The 14607-nt window shown below is 37.6% G+C and overlaps 1 long non-coding RNA gene across 1 annotated transcript in view; it reads left to right on the forward strand.

Annotated features, from left to right (window-relative positions):
* The window catches only part of LOC105273971 (uncharacterized), an 89493-nt gene extending 74886 nt beyond the window's left edge, over positions 1 to 14607 (forward strand). Inside the window, exon 3 of the long non-coding RNA XR_892964.1 lies at positions 14563 to 14607. This is a non-coding gene — a long non-coding RNA (uncharacterized lncRNA). The remainder of the gene's footprint in view (positions 1 to 14562) is intronic.

Consider the following 14607-nt stretch of genomic DNA (forward strand, 5'->3'; position numbering starts at 1 on the left):
TAAAAAAATTTCATAATTGGTCAATAAGATGTATCCTCGTTAGAAGGTAGTATATGTTAATTAGTTGCTGAATTTAATGTTCGAGGGGACTGCGTTAGTCATAGATAATTCATTGCTTGGCAATCAAGACTTTTGACTCCTGCCCACTCGCAGAAAATAAAACTCGGCTACTTCTCGACGTGCCATACCGCAATAAAACACAAAACTCGTATATTTCCGGTTTGTCAAGAGGAGTATTCCCTGTTCTCCAGTATTATGCATTTGAGTTTTCCTAAAAAAAAAATAGCCATGACAATATTGAGTTGCCATGAGGTACAGTATGCACCACTGACCTTTAATTTTCAAAGGTGATAAAATCAATGACTCTGACTTTTGGCTAAGGGCACTAAGCCAAGGGGGTTTTCCCCAGCTGTCATCGTAAATTAGAAAAAAAAATCCCCCTTTATGTCTTAACATGACAATATGGCGCAAAATTCAAGATCAAGGTATATATAATAAAGGGGGAAAACGGTGGCTTTGAAATTCCCTTGCAACTTGATGATCCGGTGCAAGTGTAATGCTCAACCGATCATTTATATGAATCTCGTATTGGGACTTTAACAGTAATTTTTTAAAATCGTACTGCCCCCTTTTTGTGGGAAAGATACCAAATAAATAGTGAGGTCGAGCAGTGTAATCAACGGACCAAAGAATTTAACGTAATAATTATGAATTTTTGCCTTGGAGTAAGTGAAGAAGGGAGAGAATGAAAAGAAAAAATACCAAGAGAGTCGATGAAAACTGCATAGGGCGTTACCGTTGAGTCACGAATTGCCATGAAGCGACATGATAATTATGCCGAATAATAAGTGCCGGGAGGGTAAGATGCATCAACTCATATGAAACGTACAATAATTTTCATGCGTTACCCCCTTGTTCAATCATCGACAATTCGAATGCTTAAGCTTTATGGATTTATCTTGGCAAGTTGTGAATTCATCTCTCTGGTGTTTTTAGGTGTTTGTAAAACTCGAAGTTACTTCTCGAACGGGTGTTTGTATTCTCAATTAAGTGGCGATCCCGATGATTATGAGTTTTTAAAGCCAAATGCGTGATTATTTTTGTGACAGTGTGTGGGCAGAGAAATGGCATGAAAGAAGGGTTAGAGAAATGGAGGATAATCAACGGAGCGAGACTCAGCACGCTCATGTAACGAGCGGAGCGCCTAAAAACGGCGCCGCGAGTACAAGCGTAATTAGGGGCCTTTATTAATTAGCCAATTAAGTTCAGCTCCGATCTTGATTTCCACTGCATCCTGCCACGCTTCGTTAAAGGACATGATTCGCACTGCCGTTCCAATCCTCAGGGCCTTCGATTTTCATCAACACTATGCCCTCTATTTCAACACCATTTTCAATAATCACTATCACTTATTTTTCTTCTCATTCCAATCTGTCCAGCAATTATTCCCATTCTTCTCCAACTACATTATTCTTCAAGTTCTCTTCATTGTTTCAGTTATGTATATTCGTGACGAGCAGACGCCGGGATTTCGTTGCCAAATACACATCACGCAGGTATACGCATCGGACTAACAAAAGGCCATTCTCTCTTTCATGCACTGTGTACAAACCCTTCACCCTTTGCCGAAAAATTAAAAAAAGAAAGAACTCCCTCCCAAACTCCTGGCCATTACCCATGAAAAATTCTCTGCAGTTGTGCGACAAAACAAATGGCGCAAATGCAGCAGGACACACAGGTGTTGGTCTAGACTCGTTTATCCAATGCAAGGAGTGAAAAAAAATGTGAGGAAGGGAAGGAAAGACGTGAGTCGCGAAAAAACCAAGGGGGAAGTAGGGGGCAAAAATGAAAGAAAAAAAAAAGACAAGGAGAATGATTGGAGAACCCGAATCTTAGGGAGATAGGAACCAGTTCAGAACTCTGTGTGCCCCCCACATTATTCCCGGGTCTGCCTACCTAGACGATGAGGATAAAGGATAAAGAATGAAGCATAAAGGATAAGGGATATAAAAGAGACCGGACCAGAAGTTCCTGGTGTAGACCTCGGTGTAATAATAAAGAAGATTTTTTTTTATTTTTGGTAGTTGATTGTTTTTTTTTTCTTTTTTGGGCACACAGACGCACAGACGAGGTCGAGGAATCCTGCAAAAATACGTTGGGGCGGGAACCGTTCAAATGCATATTACTTCAATGAGAGTACAGGGAAAGATGAGTGAAATGATCACTTGCATCAGTGCACAAACGAGAAGCTCTTTGTGCGTTTATCAGACAGTTATTTGTGTTGCTGATTCGTCCACCCCGCATTCTGTTTATTATTATTGTCTAGTTGAAGGCTCAGACTAGAATATACTTTTTTTTTTCGCCGTTGTAGTGCACGCACCTTGGATTTTACATAATTGAGCGTCCCTTTAATTTCATATTTGAACGTTATTTCGTCATTCATGAACAGCGGCGGATGAAAAAAAAAATTAATAATGTTGAGTGTAAGTATGTGCTCGAGTGACTGCACTTGAGTGCATCCTTGGAATATACTTTGGTCGACTTGGCATGGTATTCTCATGAAGAAGAAGCGCAAACCTACTGAAAAATGACTGAAACCACTTATCCTTGAAGGACCATTGTGAACTGCATGACGCTCTACTCTATGTTCTACTCTATTTCGTTTTTTATCAAATCTTGGAGTGGTATTTTATTATAATCTATCCTCAATTATAATCTCTTTTCATCAAATTGGGAGTCGGTCTTAGATAAAGCATTGAAATCTTCAATTGTAAAAAATCTATAGGGCATTCATTGAATAGTATTGAACTACTTATTAAAAAGTAAAGAAATTTTTTTCATGAAATGTCATAGAACCTGGGGAATGTCTTCACATCGTGATTATTAAATTTACGCATCCTTTCTATTCAATTTTTCTTCTTCATATGATCCTTGACATTCTCAAATAATGAAATTTTCTCCATATTATTTCGCACTTTTATACCGAGGACAAAGAAGATCGTATGCAAGGTTCAGTATTTTTTATAGTCATAGAAGGGTCTGTAATTTTCATTTTTTATTTTTATAAAAATTCGAGGATCATTGTCTTCACCTACGGCTGATTTCTCTCACCCATTATTTTCATTGATTTTTTTTCTCAGTGTAATTGTACATAATCTCAAATCTTGAATCGAATAATTCCTGGATGCTATTGGAATATTTTTACACCGAGTATAAAGGAATTCAAAGCGAAAAGTTTTTCTCCAACTGAAAAGGACAAAAGAAAGAGATGAAGGTTGTGGCAGACCGGAAAGGAAAAGAGTATTCTGCTCTTGTTATCCTGGTTATGCTCTATAAAATTAGCGGAAGAAATATAGAGAGGAAGAAAGAGTGAAAAAGAAAAGGTTTTGCCCTTACCCAAAACGAGGACTGTAAACTTGTGAAAGTATATCGGCGACACCATGAAACTCTTTACATAATAATACTGTTGGTTTACTCAAGGTTGCTCTTCACATCTTGTCCTGCTGCTCATTCTAGACCAATTTCCTACCATTTGTACGTTCTAGGACCCCCAGGTGTCATTTTATGGTCACACTCAATGGAACAAAAGTGAGAGTGCATTGAACTTGTAATTAGTGAACACAACACAATAATGCAAATTCAACCCAGACAAATTCCTTCATTACCATTCCAATGGATTTGTATTTATTCGAAAATATTTGGAGACCCCTCATTGTTCGTTTTCTTTTGGGTTTCTAATCAGCTTCGGTCGGTCCCGAAAATGTTCACAGACAATTATTCTGGAAATTTTCCGAGAAGATGCATCAACACCGCATGTTTATTTTCCAGACAATATGGATAGCTCTCTATAAAGCTTACTCTCAGATAAGGGCGGTTGTGGAATTTATGACCTTTTTATGGTCTCTCGAATGTATTAAAAAAATGAAGAAATGCATTACTCGGTCATTCATTTCACGATAAATATGTGTTGACGTTAACCATTGCTATAAAAAAGTGAAGGTAGTTTGGACTGAGGTGACAGACAATGTTCATATTTGATTTGGTAGGTAGAAATAGATGAGGAAAAAAAAGCTCGGACATTCAAAACGTGATAAGACCCACCCAACTTAATAGACCATACGAAAATCAACATCGGTCAATTTTTTTCTGTGGTCTATTTCTTCAGGAATCCATTCAATCTAGGCGTAAACGAGAATTTAAAATAGACTGAAACTGACCTTGGCTCAGGGCTTTAACAAATGGCTAGGCTCGTGAGAACCGGTGACACTTCCCTTAAGTTGTTTTTCTGGTGAATACTTCTAATTCCTGCTCATTGATTAATGACGTGTATTTATAAAGAAACGATGGGATAGTTTTTCCTCCTCTTGTCGGCTGATGGATTTTCAACAAATTTTCTTTCTGAGAATGAATAAGTTATGATTAATTAATTCAATGTGTTTTAATGATAGTCGAGAGTTGATCAGATCGAGAAAATTAAAAAGGAGAATATGAGCACAGGGGTTTTTTGAAAATAAAAAAATTGTCATTGAACACTGATGGAATAATCAATTTATTCCAAATGAATTTTGTTTACTACTAATGAATTGTGTTGAATATAAGTAATAATCATTAGGTGAGACTGAATAAAGGCGAGGGCTTAAGCAAAACCATTAGTCGACAACTACTAATTCGTTTTATGGATAAAGGGTATCATATTACCGAGTATTTCTTCAGCACAAAATTAGTCAAAACCCAAGGAATTGTCTCCCACAACAATTGGCAATGCTGTATGTGGATTAGGCTTTCAAGAATATAATGTGTTCCCGTTAGTTGTGATTTTGGGCATTTTGGATCTGAGGATACTGAACCTGTAATGGTTAATTCAATAAAATTTCCAGACTTTTCAAGGTTAAAGAAATAATGTAAAGGGATGAGTGCAAATTGAATGTGAAATTCAAAGTACTGATGTACTCACTCACACACACCTACAATTAAATACGGACATTTCAAATCGTGTTATGATCATGTGTGTGTTCTGCGCGTAAATTTGAAGCAGGCATAACCAAAGGGCCCGCTGCGTGACCGCTAATTCAATAGATATAATATTTTTTCCCACACAACCAGTGTTTCTTAGAACGTGTTTTGTTAGGCCCATAAAAGAGAGAGAGAAGAACAAGAAAGCACGCAAACTGTGTGATTAGATTTCTACGAACTTGTCAAGGCTAATTCGAGTGTCATCCTCAATGGCGGTAAGAAAATTTTAATGAATTTTAATTTAAATGAGTGAAGAAAAGGGCATTTTTGCACACTTCACGCCCAAACGACTCGAATTTTTCACCAGTATCATAAAATGTTTCAAACACATACAAAAAAAATACTTTCTAGCGAATGTAGAGAGCACACACTCGCACCCGTCAACAAATCCTTTTTTTTTTCAATCGTACTGTAATATGTTATTCATAATTGCATTCATATATTTTTTCATTAATTAGTGAAATATAAAGGAGGAACAGGTGAAGAAATTCGATGAGAACCGGTTTATGAGAATATTTTCAAATGTGGAGAATGTTTGATATGGGAGAGCAATATTTCTCATTTTGTACTCTAATAAGTGCGAAAAAAGTATAGCGTCTTCGTAAATTGAGAAGTGGTGTCGTGCTACAACTTGCGGTGGCTGGGAAGGTACCTTGAAACTGGTTATTTCTTATTCCCCCACTAGTGAGAAGCACCTGGCCCCCTTCCTCGTCGCTTCAACTTCGGTGGGACGTGCGAGACACTGGTCTGGGCCCTAACTCGGCCCCAACTCAGCCCCAACTCATACACTCACACTGATGCTACGCTTTCCGATATCGAATCTTCAATTTCTCCAGTCTCTCTCTCTCCCTCTCTCATTAATACACAATCAATGCCAATGAGTAAATTTTCTCGAGTGAGTAAAAAAAAAAAGAGAAATTGAAAAATGGGCCCATTGGTATACCATGGAGTTTGACGTTACATCTGGATTATTTTTGAAAAACTTGGGTTAAATGGAATTACTATCATAAGGACTTCATTCTTACGATTCTCGGAATGGAATGAATGAGTTCAATAGCTGGTGGATTTTTCGCCGTGGGAACAAAAATTTTACCTATAACTAGATATAATTTATTTATAAACGCCGTCTCGCCGTCGCCCTCTAATCGATCACTGATGCGTATGTGTACGAATAAAGGGACGGTGTATCGTATGGGGTGTGGTAAATATATTTTCTTCCCTTCACATCGATGCACTGAGGGTTGCTATGTTGGGGGTTGAAGAATAAAAGAGTGAAATCCATGGATGAGAACATGTACATGTTATCTCTGAGTACCATCTATTTCATTTACTTGGATATTCATTGTGTTATTCTTCCGGGTTTGATTGCGTAAATAGAGTGCTATAAATTGTTTCGTGGATGTGAAACCGGGCGCGATAGTAAAGTCGTTATACAGTTAGTTTGCAATCAGGTGGACCCGAGTGGGTACCACCGAGAAATCTTTGATATCATCTATAATCGTACAATGTTCCGCGGTCAACTCAAATGCATTCATCAGTTACCTAAGAAAACATCCTCGCTTATAGTTCATAAAAGACTACGTCAAAAAAATATTTTCTCGTAATTGATACCAACATTTACAAAATTATGACATACGAAATTATAAATATATTTGATAGTTGTCTGCTTTCACACCACAACTTGACATTTTATCCAATTCAGCATTTATCCATAAAACTAATGTTTATATAATTTTCGTGGTGATTTTGAGATAAATGGGATGACTGGTTGGATTATAGACGTTTTGTATGTGAAGAGGGAGGGGCAATCCACCCACACAGGTTTAAAGGAACGCATTGCTCCAGATCGCACTGAGTGTCTCTCCTGCATCGGGTTCAATCACCTCAACATGAGAAATCCTGCAGAGCAAGGACTAGATGGCCAAGCCAGACCACAGAGGTAGTCCTCCATATGCATTTCTCTCCTTATTCATCCGTCTTTAATTACAAGTTGATTCGATAAATTATCCTGCCAGAATTACGAAGAGTCTACATTTGAAATACAGACCATGTAATATGATTTATCATTCGTCTTAGTAGGTGCTAAGCTCACCGTTGCAACTTCAAACGACAATTTTTATTAGTCATATTTATCGTCTTGCTGAATTATTTTTCTTATTGCTCACTTCACCTTGAATTCTTGATGGCAGCAAGAATGTGGGTATAATTAAAAGGAAGTCGGTGCAAAATGGATACCTCCTGCTAATTAGATGGATTTTTCGACAAGAATTATCAGCATTTGCATATATATCTTTTCCATGAAAAAATGAACTGCTGCACCGAGACAGATCGATGAATTTTATGAATAATAAACCAGTTACAAACAATTGAGGCCGGAATTTGCGAAAGTGGCTTTTCAGTGAATTTGAAAAATCACGATTTATCAACTTATCGCCCTTTATCGTTTCTACGCTATTGAAGAATTGGAATATAAAAAAAAAAGAAATATTGTTAAAGTGAAAATTGATGCTTATTTCTGAGCGGATCATGTATACCTACTTTTCTTATTTGTGTGCGTTAAAGCGGATCGCGGGCTAGAGGGTTTTGAACAGAATAAAGGTAAATCTTCTTCCAGTGGTGCATCCATGTGGGCATATTCTTACTTCAATACGAAAGTTTCTGTAATAGGTACATTTCTAAGGATATTCAGAGAATAACTTCCTCTAGATTTGTATTTACAGGCTTGAAATTTGAGAATGCGAATGTATTTAATACCGCAGTGGTAAAATTATTTCGTATAAATTTAATCGAGTGCGAATCAACTGAGTTCATTTATTTTCACCAATGCCAAACTCGCTGCAGCACCTGTAATCTTGTATCGGACCGCCATAACAAAAAAAAGACGTGCTTCTAAACCTTTTTTCTCTTCTCCATCCCTTTGACAGTGGTTTCAACCCAATAAAATACATCTCCACAAGCAACATTGTCTATGCAATCAAAAAAATCACCCCAAACATTATGATAACGATTATCGACCATTACTTTTTTATTTATAACGAATAAATTTATGGTTTATGAAGAAGGTAAAATCAGGAGCGTATGGACGGGATAAAAGATTGTAGAGGGATCCATTTGAAAAATTCCGAAATGATTTTTCGGTCGTGATGAAGGGAAAGCGAAAAAATAAAGTGAAATGAAGAGAAGAAAGGATCTTCCTATCGGTGGCACACTCTTTGGTTATACCTGAGAAAGAACCTGGGCCTGACGACCTCGAATGAGAAGACCCCTGGGACCCTCTCGTAGGTATTAACCTTCAGGTATTTTTCGATGTGGACCTTACTAAGATAACCACGACCGAGCGGTGGGTAGTTCAAATGTGGATATCAAATATGAAGAAATCCCTGAGAAATCCCCCCTTTAGGATAGAGCAAGATTGGGATTTACCGACGTACCGTATCATTTTTATCAGCCCTCCAACCTTGATAACTGCATCCGGTCTTATCCTTGTGTAAAGTTACCGAGAAAACGACGTGCCGCTCGCACCGCAAATAACAAAGGACGAAAAGAAAACAGAAACTAATCGTAAATCGGGAGAATTATGAGTTGAACCGAGTAAGAGGGATATATTGATTTTCGAAGGGGGGGAAAATGTATTTGCGAGGAAAAATAGCCGCTACACTAGGTTTTCCTTAGTTTTTTCCAGCCTGTGCATTTCTTTGCTTTATCTGAAACGTCGGACAATTGCCCGCAGTGGTCGAGAATTATATTCGAAATTCCAATTGAATATTTAATTTCTCTCTGTGCATCATTTAAAATCTTACCTGAATTGTGATTAAAATTTCATGTACTTTCTCATATATAATCCAGATGAAAACATAAAGTTCTTACTACTGTCCGCGTGCAAAGAAGGCTATCGAAATTCTGTGTTGATTTTTTTTTTCGTAATGACTACTACGTTACTGTATCCGTCAGTAATTGAGTTTCATTCACCCGAAACTGCCAGAAGTGCCGCGTTACACACACACACACCATCAAAATACGGAAATAAATAAAACGAAATCTTTTACGATTTTTCTAGGTGAGTGTAGAGTTGACACGTGTGTGGGCCAACCTCCGAGTCCTCCAGAGTGTCCTCCACCGATGGTTGATGAATAATCATCAGCTGTATATATACCCTTCCCGTGGAATTATAATCATTGTTTTTTTAAGAAACTGAGAACTCGGAATATATGGGTCATTCTCCGAAAAAACAAACGCTGATAAAACCTCGAAATTTGGATGTTGCTGATTCTTTGTAATCTTGTGGTAATAGTAGGTAATGAGAGAAGCATTCATGATTTTTTTCAAATTTTTCAACCTACGCTACACTTCGCTCTTTCTAGCGCGAAATTCGAAATATGGCAATGAGGGAATTTTTTTCCGAATGGAAACACTGCAGTCGTTCGATTCTTACATTTTCTCATTTTTTCATTTCTGTCGTCCTCTATTCCTCAACTATTCCTTCTTTTATTTGGTTTGTTAGCCGTTTCTATGACTCGATCGTTTTTCTTTCTTCTCCTCTACTATACAGTCCAGTTGAAGAAGCGACAGGTGCCCGACACGTGCCCCATGGTCACGATCCTCATCCTTTAGGTTAATAAGTCCACGTTTTACTCTCGTCGGCACGTTAGTATTAGATATAACTATATCTGTCACTTACAGGCGTAAGGTGAATTGAGGGAATTCTCTTCAGAGAAACCACATTGCAAGGAAGTTACAGCCACTCTAGGATCGAGGTCCCTTCATGTCCCTTCAGCTTTGATCTTTGATGTTAGAGACGCTAGTGATCAATCGAATGGGGTTCCAACACTGCTGGCTTGGAATTACACTGGTATTATCTAAAATGTCCGCCATCAAAGCTGCAATAACTCCATTACTGGTGTATTAGTGCGTAGTCATAGATTTTTTTGATCCATGCACACTAACGCCAAAGCTGTGGAGAGGGGTAAAACATTTTTTTACGAAAATTTATTCATTATTGGTATCTATTTTTGAGGATATAATGCTTCTATGACAGTAAAGCTTTAAGACTAATTATTTATTTATTTATTTTTCGTCCTAAAATAAGAGGGGGTACTTGGGATTTTTTTTAATCTATATTGAGGAGAACGATTACTTTTGCTTCGTAAATTAATTTATCGGGATCCTCGATAGCGAGCTAATAATTAAACGAGAATTAAAAAATATTATAAGTATAATATATTCAATAATTAAAGGTTTGTTTTATTAGACTCAAAGAGACAGTTGTTTTTATCAACTTGATCGAAAATCCAAAAATTGTAGTTAGCACAAAAACGGCAAACCCAATAATCCCCGATATTTGTGATTTAATCCAGATTTCAATTTTCAATTCTCCCGTCAGCAAAGTCATGAAACCTTCAACATTTTGAAGTCAGCCTCGAAATTAATAGTTCCTTCTTCTATATTCGCCATCTTCCACTAAATAATCCACATCAGTTATGTACTTTTATAAGACTTCGTCTGTGGGTGGAATCCAAGGAATACACCCTTGAAGCCAAATCGATTTTTGCCTAGGAGTCTGGACAAGGTGGGGCTCCTCGTGGAATGATAAGCTGGAGGTACTCGGGCTACGTGTTTTTGCGCGGGCTTTTATATAGTGAAGAGCTTGAGAGAGTTTGCGCGAAGATATTTTCCCGCCCTGCGTAACACGCATAGTGTAGCTTTCGGTGGAGCTTTTGGTGGGGCTTTTTGGAGGTCGTTCGATGGGATCACCATGGAGACAGACATAACCCCATACTCCCGCGGGTGGCTCTTTACCCTTCGAGATGTACAATCGTGTGGGTAAAAGGGAGAATTGTGAGAGGTATTGCTCCATGCCAGAGCGGCCAGTGGCCCAAGCCCCTATTCCTTTTCCCTACAGTTTTATATTCATCAAGGTCGTTGTTTGTCGGGCTGATCTAGGTCTAACCTCTTACACTCATTTTCTTTGTCCCTCCAGTGTTGAAGAACGACATAAGGGAGAAAAGTCGGCACGTGGCTCAACGAATTTTCATCTCCCCCTTCTCTGTTGATACTCACGGTCATTACCGCCTTCCATTTGAACTTGTAGAGGAATAAGAAACGCGTTATTGGGTTGGTTTGGTCCTTGACGCACATGAAGAAGAATGAATGTTTTTCCATTACCACAATTCACAATTCTCTCTTTTGCTTCCGAATGCATCTAATTTCAATTGCAAGTTATCAACAATATCATAAACCGGGAAAAACGATATTTTTAGATTATTAACTGTGATTAAATTCCATATTAATATGATGATGATGCGTCGTTTCAGCTCGTTTCATAATTGCTTAAGAAAAGACTAGACATTTGCTCAATTATTATTATTATTCAAGCAGAGACTTATTACTTGAGAGATCAGTAGTTGATCACAAACAAATTGATAACTGACCAAGAATCGACTAGTTGATTAGCACGGCAAATAATCAATCGCATTTCGCCTCTCAAGCCCTATATGATTATTCGCCACATTCATAAACTCTATTGTGTTAAAGTCAGATCTTTTCATGCGTACGTCCACATTTTAATGATGAAAGGTTTGTGCGCAGCTCATTGTTTGGGTATGATTTGCTCAATCTCCGCCGGCGACATTTAATAGAGTTTGCTTTGGTTGTTCAGCCAGCAAGTAGTTTGCTAGTTACCGCTTGTAAGGGGGGTGACAGTAGACTAAAACCAAACACTAAATTGTAACTTTGAATAATGGACTCCCGAAGAGCACGGCAAACATGTAAACCACATGGTCTAGGTACTCGAGGGGTATGGATCATATTCAGTGTAGAGGAGTATGCAGTGACACTGCTATTCCACCTCTCTTTTTTTTCTCATTTTCATCATTATAAACAAGACTTAATCATGTAATGATTGCCTATACCTTATCTTGCGTAACAATAACACACGATGCAGTGGATAACATTGAAGGTTGGGTAAATACATTGTTTCTGCTTTTTGTTGAGTACTGTCTTGTGTGTAATTCTTTCTGGCATTGACAACGATTTAGAATTGACTACTTAAGTCATGCTTATTGCCTCGAGGATATAGCTGAGGACGAATTTCATTGGCAGCTAGTCGGCACTAAAGTTTGCAATATTCCAAGGTATCGAATATTCATTACTTTGCAAATCACAAATTGTTGTATTCTATTCTATTATTCAGAATCAGCGTTGTTCTTATGGCATTTTTTTTAACTGGTTCATTTATAGAAAGGAAAAATCAAAATTTTATGTTGCATAACGTGGTAATGCGATTGCAGTTTCAAATGATTAAATGCTTTTGCGTGAAATTCAAAAAATCTTACTTTCATATTCTAACGTCGAAATTCAATTTGCATTCGTCACTCGGAGTGTAATTGCCCGGAATAAATTGGTTGAATACGGGTAGTGTTTCCTCGTCATCTGGTCATTAACGGCAAGCTTAATTCCACAGTTCCCACTTATTTCACTCCTACAAACGTATATTCATATTTATTTTTCTGTATTCACATGATGCTGAGGACAATGAAGAAGTCAGGAAGTTTTTCTCCTCCAGTTAACGTATTTCTTTTTATTTTCTTTTAATGTAAAAGAGTTCTGGGGATAAAAAATCACAGTTAACGAGGATACTCAGCAATGGAGAAGGGGTACGAATGATCCTTAGGGTCGGTGCATCTGTCGCGTTGTAAGTTGTCGACGAGTTCCGACATAATTTGCAAAGTTTTTCTGCGTGGTAGTCAAGGGAGGAGTTTCGAAGACGCTCAATACGATCCATAGTGAAGAAATTAGCCCTTCACCAGCTATTCGGTATCTCTCTCGTCTTCAAACATTTTAGAAATTCTTCACCGTACCCGTTGTCTTCAACTCCTCGCCATATTGAGCTATTTTCTATCCCCGCGACTAAAAGCACCGATGTCTCCACGTCCCTTGTCTCGACGTCTGTCCTATATATAATGCTGGGAGGACGGGGGGGTAGAATGGCAGAAACGATGAAAACCCCTTTTCTGTTTTGCATTTCACTCTCTCGTTACCTTTGTAATGCTAAAAAAATTTGTAAGAACTCTATCACCCTCCACTTTCACCCACTCATTGATATTCCTCCTATCTTTACAACTTTTTGCACCAACTCTCCAACTCCGTGAAGAGGTTATTTATTATTGTCATAGAAGATATGTACTGGTGGAAAGCTCTTAGAGAGGGCTTCGATTCTAATGGGAGACAACGCATGAATCGAAATCGTCTGACGGAAAAAGTTGGTGATAATACTCCTTTTGTTAAAGTCTTTCTTTTCACTGGCAAATATGAAAAATGCCTCGTTCGTTATGATCCACTTGAGTTGTATAAACTTCAGGGAACGATTGTTGAATAGTCCCCTTTTTCCATTTACTTCCGTCTTTCTCAAGTTAGGTAAAGGGTTCAGAAGGAATTTTTTTTTGAAGGAATTTTATCGAGCGATTCTAATGCCTCCAATTGCACTCTCCTTTACTCTCTTTCTCGTTTATTCTCAGTCTCAGTGGATATTATTTTCGGAACATGAGGAATGTCTATCCATTTCGTCCACTCTTCACACTTTCATGCATATTTTCTTTTATATGATACGTTATCACAGGTGATAGCGATACGCTTTTCAAGTATTAGTTATTCTGATATAGTTTCATTTATTATCTGTTAGGAAAAAAATTCGGGGTTTTGTACAAGTGTTTTTCATGGGAATGTAATTATCCATGATGTTCAATATTCTTCGAGCAGAGCTGTGCGAACAATGGTGCGTTAATTAAAATCAATTGGAATTGGCGATTTAGGCAGTAGGTGAAAAAAGGCTGGTTGATGATATTCAAAAAGGGATTGCTTGGTTTCACTACCTGTATATTTCTATCTGGTCACGGTAAGACACCCGCGGCACATTAACTCAGCTACAACCTTGGATCTTGACCACACGTGTGGGGCGATAGTAGATTTTATGTATGTGTGACTGTCAGGTAAAAGACCTATGGATTATTCTCGCTACTTAGATATTGGATCACCTAAGAATTTGATTGAAACTGTATCGTAATTTGATTTTATCTACCATCTGAATTGATAATTCTTATTCTATCTACCTAAGTCAGTTAATTTTCACTAATCGCATGAGTCCTGGCGCGAATCATTTCCCATTTTTACAGGTGATTTTTACAAAAACAAAAAACATTTTTAATATTTTCATAATAAAATTTTCATAATAAAATACTGTAAATAGATTGCAGCGTCTCACGTATATGTTGGATATATTCACAATTTATATATGCCATATCCATTGAACATATATTTAATAAATTGAATGAGTCATAGTAGAGATGATTTTTAATTGGCAATTATCTGTCGGGTTTGATAACATTCCCTTTTCAACGAAAATGCAAACACGAAGAAATTAGAAAATTATTTAACTGTCCGTACGGGGGTCACAGGTCATCAATCACCATGTCCCATAGATCCTTTTTTCTGTTGGAATGTATGTATGGGTTTCTTGAACTCGATTGGTTTCGTTACTTGTTACAAACGTTCCAGAAAAAAAAATCTCCTGTGGCCTGTCGAAGGATAATATCAGTTTGA

Source organism: Fopius arisanus, unplaced genomic scaffold (genome assembly GCF_000806365.1).
Source record: "Fopius arisanus strain USDA-PBARC FA_bdor unplaced genomic scaffold, ASM80636v1 scaffold00008, whole genome shotgun sequence".
Classification (NCBI taxonomy): Eukaryota; Metazoa; Arthropoda; class Insecta; order Hymenoptera; family Braconidae; genus Fopius; species Fopius arisanus.